The sequence below is a fragment of the Saccopteryx leptura genome, chromosome 6, assembly GCF_036850995.1.
Source record: "Saccopteryx leptura isolate mSacLep1 chromosome 6, mSacLep1_pri_phased_curated, whole genome shotgun sequence".
NCBI classification, from domain to species: Eukaryota; Metazoa; Chordata; class Mammalia; order Chiroptera; family Emballonuridae; genus Saccopteryx; species Saccopteryx leptura.
In genome coordinates, this window is record NC_089508.1 from 141,681,711 (window position 1) to 141,687,614 (window position 5,904).

Below are 5,904 nucleotides of genomic sequence, written 5' to 3' on the forward strand. Positions count from 1 at the left end.
GTTAGTAGTTTAGTGACTTAGACAAGTGATATTACCTCTTGCCTAATGGTTTAGCTAGGTTCTTTTAGAAGCAGATGTCAAGATGGAAATATAACTTATGAGAGATTAATTGTAGGAATGACTATTAGTCAACTTGTGCTGCCATAATAAAATATTATAGACTGTGGAGCTTAAACAAAAAACTTTTGTTTCTCACAATTCTGGAGGCTGACCATTTCAAGGTCAAGGCACTTTTTGATTTGATTCCTGATAAGGACCTGCTTCCTACCTTGTAGACAACCACTTTTTCACTGTCCTCATATAGTGGAGAAAGAGTGAGCCCTCTGGTATCTCTTTTTTCTGAGAATACCAATCTCATCAAACTCCATCTTTATGATTTCATTTAACCTTAATTACCAGTGTATAGTTTCTACCTCCAAATACAGTCATATTGAGGGTTAGGGCTTCAACATAAAAATTGAGGGGGGGGGATACAATTCTGTTCTTAGCAGAAGGGAAAGAGCAGGAGAAGATTAGAAACTTTAGACTATGATACAGTTCTGACACTTCTGAAGGAGAGAGGGAAGGAAGGATGAATGGGGAGGAAGAGTGTCAGCCTCCAGCACGTTTCTGAGAAAGCTCTGGTTAACCTAATGGGAAATCCTTGAGCCAGAGTCATCTATTACAGAAGCCTTGTTTACAAGGAGTGGCCTTGTGTTTAGTACCCTCCTGCGCTCAGTCACTGGCTGGGAGCTGCCTGTGGGAAACGTGGCCTCACTGTGAACTTGAGGATGGATCCAGAAAGGCAGCAGCTGAGGCCGTTAGTCAGTTGTGCTTCTTGCAAAATAAAGTCCAAGAAGTCCCTTTGCTTATTGGTCATTTGTAAAAGTGACAGCATGTATGTTTTGTTTGAAAATAGTTTAACATTAAAAAATTAGTTTTCAATGTCTAAAAATCTTTAAATTGCACTTAAAATTTGTATGTTTAGATTCTGGCTACACCAGGCCACATTCTTGCATGGTCACAATTGGCCAGGCTTTGCCCCTAGATGTGCCTCTATTTTGTCACTGTCTCTACTCAGTCTGCTTCCTTCATTTACAGGCACTATTAGTTAGGGCTCTGTGGCGAATGATAGGCTCTATCTCAAAGGAAGACCAATTTGATAAGGGGGTTTGGGAGAGAGAAAATATTATAGGGTGTTGCAATTGGAAAGGGAAGAATAAAAAATGATTTATGGACATGAAGAGACAGTTCACAAAAGTCATGCAAAAGATGTGGCCACATTATAAACTATACAAATTGATTAAATTTTGCAGTTACCTTTACTTTTTTAAAGATAAATTTCTAAAAGTTGAATTGTATGTTCTTTAAAAAGTGTTGATGGTTCTATCAATTTATATTCCCAGCAGCTAGCATAAGGGTGCTGTTTCCCTGAAACATGCAAACCTGAAAGCCTACTTTTTTTTTCATTGTTGCCAATTTGAGGGGAGGGGGGAAGCCTATCCTGTTGTTTTAATCTACATTTTTTTTCTATTAAAAAGTCTTCTTTCAGTTGCAATGAGCTTTCTTTGCAGTATCTGTTATTCCAAAATAATTTATTTTTTCATTAGTTGGGGAGTTTCACAACAGTATGATGCTTCCCCTAGCTGATAGATACTCCACCTCCATGATTTAGTAGTGTAGCAGAGATGCTAGTTTACAGTCCTAAGAAAATCAGGTGTCAAGACAGAATTAAAAATATAATCAATTAAGAGAAGAACACCCATGTGAAAGAAAACAGGAAAGGGTCTGGACAAGGATGGGAGAGTCATGGGACCAAAAAACAAGTCTGACACCATGTGAAGAAGAGAAAGACGGAAGCTTGGGTGGAAATGCCCTAGGTTGTTTTGCAGTCTAAGGAAAGTATAGCAGGGCTGTTTGTGTGTCCTTAAGGCAAAGTTGTTCATGAGAGGAACCCTGCATCTCCCAGGAACAGGCCTGCTTCATTGTTTCTACTGCATTAACTTGTTGGCTGGTAGCACCCATGGGAAGCATGGACTTGGGAAATGCCATGATGGATTTCAGAACATATAGTACTTGAGGTACTTGGGTAGTTTAAGGTTTGGGAGACTTGTACTGAAGTTCTCTTCACCTGTGGGAGTTCTCTTCTACTGTCTCAGGCTTACTACAAGAATATTTGTAAAAGTGACTGAAGAACCTTGCAGAGAAGAACTCATCCTAAAGGGAGAGATGATTAGGTCTAATGATCTGGGTATAGACACAGAACGTTACTTGTAATGGGGGAATAGTTTTGCATAGGGCCTTCTGCCTAGCTCTGGGCCTTGACTCCTGGCCCAGTCCTATGGAGGGGCAAAGACAATGAAAAGCTACAATAAACAAACCAAAGAGCCAGTTCAACTATTTATCAACTTCTGAAAGGTACAGGTAGCACTATTTTCATTCAGTTTAACACACGTAAATGAGAGAGGTATTCTTCTCACCTTTGTCTCAAAGTCCCAAACTATAGCTGATCTACAGGACCTGATGGGAAACAGTGACAAGCAGGAAGCTGCTGAGGTGCCCAGGGTAGATGGCACCCTTCAGACAGAGGGTACTGTCAGAATAATAAGAGTCTGGAAGAAAGAGAGAGAGAGAAAAAAAAGGAAAAAAGAAGGAGACTAACTCATGATAGACTCTGATGGGCCACCTGTGGTATTCTGTAGGAACTCTCAGGGAGTTGTGACTGGGTGTGTGTGGTGAGTTCTGAGAGGCCAGTGAAGTAACTACTATATTTGAACTAGAGTCAATTTAAGGTTTTACTCAAGGACTCTATATCACTTAGGCTAAGAAAAGTTATGCTGCAGTAACAAACACAGTGGTTCAAACGACAAAGGTATTGCGTCTACAGTGGTTAGCTAAGGCTTTGTATCACATCATTACTTCTTCATTCCAGGACTCAGGCTAATAGAGCAGCTGTTTTTTGGAATGCTGCTGATGACCTGGTAGAAGGAAAAGAGAAAGGACAGGATGAAGTGCAATTTGGCTATAAAAGCTTTTGCCTGGAAGTAATGCACAGCACACTTCATTGGTCCAAAAAGTCACATGAACCCACCTGAGTTCAATGGGGTGGGTAGTATAGTCCACCTGCATCCTGCCACAGGGTGGGATGGAGACACGGATAAAGAGTAATAAGGCTTAGTGTGCCCCCCCCTTTGTTGGGTTCAGGCTTCAGGATGTTAATATGAGGAGGAAAAAGGAGACAGTTCTAGCCTGACCTTCGGTGGCAAAGTGATTAAAGCATCTACCTGGAATGTTGAGATTACTATGGCTGGTCTGAAACCCTGGGCTTGCTCAGTCAAGGGACATACAAGAAGCAACTAGCAGTTTATGCTTCCCACTCATCCCCCTTTCTCTCTCTCCCCTCATCTTTATCATCTTTTTTTTAAAATAAAGGAGACAGTTCTACAAATTCTTCCTAGGCATCTTTTTCTTCCTTGCTACATAAGCACAATTATGCTAAGCTCATTTTCACTTTATGACTGTTGCTCTAGCTGTTTTTTTTTTCCTTGAAAACTTTTCTCTCAAATATTTTAAGACTAGTGTTCTCTTGTCATTTAGATGTCAGCTTTAAAATCACTTTCTTAGAGGGGACCTGAATATGGCAGCAGAGTAAGCAGACGCACAGACACCCAGCTTTCACCACCAAACTGGAATACAAATCAATTTAGGAAAAATCAGCATGAAAAACCAACTCTGGACTACAAGAACAGCTCTCAAAAACCAAGGAGCAAAGAAGAAGCCACAACAAACCTGGTAGGGAGTGCCTGAATCTCCCCTGCTTACAGGAACGGGGGGGGGGGGGTGAGGCTGAGAGCACAGCGGGGATCTCACCCCAGGAAAAAGAGCAGAAAATACTGCTCACAGCCACTTGCTTGGCGACCAGGGAGTGAGGTGCATTAAAAAGACCAGCTTATCTCTCAAGTGGAAAGGAAAGAGAGAGGGAATGACTGTGAGGGGTTAAGGAATGCAGGAGACAATCTAAAAAAAGCTGACTCATCCGTGCTGGATGCGGCGATAGCTGTGGGAGGGACTGATCCCTCCCCACAAAACAGTACTGAATTGCTTCCAGATCAGAGATCTCCAGACATCTCTCCAGCTCCAATCAGTGCAACAAGACACAGCTGAAAACAAGAAGTGGGGAGGAGGGGCAGTAACTCAGGTCTCCATGGAAATCTGAGATACACCTTTCCCTACTGAAGCTGAGAAAACACCCTGCCCCCAGAGAGATTAGTTGGTGGAAGAGGCCTTCAGAGTCTCATGTTACACCCATCGCATTCCTGGATACAGTTTCAAGGAAGCCCACTGCTGAGATCAGTAAACAAGACTATCACCTGTTAAGAAAACAAACAAATCAAGACTTCAGAGCTGCTCAAATCCGAAAGTGGATTACAAATAATAGCTGATACCAACCCAAGAAGACCTAGAAATAACACAACTGAAAACTGGAGGCAGACAACACCAAGCCTAGACTCAACCAACTCTACAAACAAAACACAGACAATGAGAAGACAAAAAAGTGCAATCCAAATGAAACCTTCAGGAGATGAACTGAGTGATATGGAAATAATCAAACTTCCAGATGGGGAGTTCAAAATAATGATTGTAAGGATGCTTAGGGGTCTTAGAACAACAATGGATGGTCATTATGAACACCTAAATAAAGAAATAGCAAGTATAAAAAAGAATCAGTCGGAGATGATAAAGTCACTTTCTTAGAAATGTCTTTTTAAACATTTTTTATTGAATTTATTGGGGTAACATTGGTTAATAAAATTTCATAGGTTTCAGGTATACAGTTCTGCAATTCATCATCTGTATATTGCACTATGTGTTACCAACCCAAGTCAAGTCTTCTCCATCACCCCCTTTCTCCCCTACACCTCCTCCCACACCTGCCCCTTTCCCTCCAGCCATCTCCACACTGTTGTGTATGTCGGGGTTTTTCTTTGCTTCCTTCCTTCCTCTTTTTACCCGGCCCCCCAAACACCATCCCCTCTGACAGCTATCAGTCTGTTCTCTGTACCAGTGAGTCAGTTTTGTATGTTAGTTTATTTGTAACCCTCCTACTCTTCCCTACGAGCCCCCCCCTTTCACTTCACCATCTTCTATTTTCTTTGTGACACTATGTCCATCAAAAAACACACTCTATCTGAAAATTTTGGTTTATTGCCTATTTATTTATCATCTGTAGTTCCTTACTAAAATGTAAGGTTTACATTTATACTCTATGGTATTTTTGCCAGCCAAGTTCACAGGCTTTTATGACAGGGTAGAAAGAGATTGGACTAGTGGTGAAAGGAAAAGAGGACAGGAACAAAAGCCAAAGCATGGATGGGGCAGGTGCCAAGAAGACCTGGGAAACAGAGTTGAGAGAAGGAGGTTTACAGAGCAAGCATTTCTGAAGGGCTGCAAGATCTGTGAAAATAAGAGAAGAAAGAGAAAGATTTTTAAACAAGTGCTATTATTAATGTTCCTTGAGAGATTCAAGAAAAGGTGAACTACTCTTTAATTATCTCAATTGCTATCATGTATGTATTTGATCATTACACCCCATATAAAAGGTAGCCTAATGCTTGCTTCAGCAGCACACATACTAAAGTTGGATAATACAGCGAAGACATGTGGCCCGTGTGGGCCCTGTGTGAGGATGACATGCAGATTTGTGAGGCATTTCATATTTTTATGAAATCTTACCATTTGTGGCAGCATGGATCAACCTAGAGGGTATCATTCTGAGTGCAATAAGTCATTCAGGAAAGACAAATATCATATAATTTCACTTATATGTGGATCTAAAGAACAATATAAATGAACAAACAAAACAGAAACAGATTTATAGATACAGAGAACAGACCAATGGTTGCCAGAGTGGCAAGAGTTTGAGGG

At 41.1% G+C, this 5,904-nt stretch overlaps 1 non-coding gene across 1 annotated transcript; it reads left to right on the plus strand.

The window, feature by feature from the left end:
• Positions 1 to 5,591: 5,591 nt before the first annotated feature.
• LOC136377859 (U6 spliceosomal RNA) lies at positions 5,592 to 5,700 on the plus strand. The gene has a single exon (XR_010746475.1). It is a non-coding gene; the product is annotated as a U6 spliceosomal RNA (small nuclear RNA).
• The last annotated feature ends 204 nt before the right edge of the window (positions 5,701 to 5,904 follow it).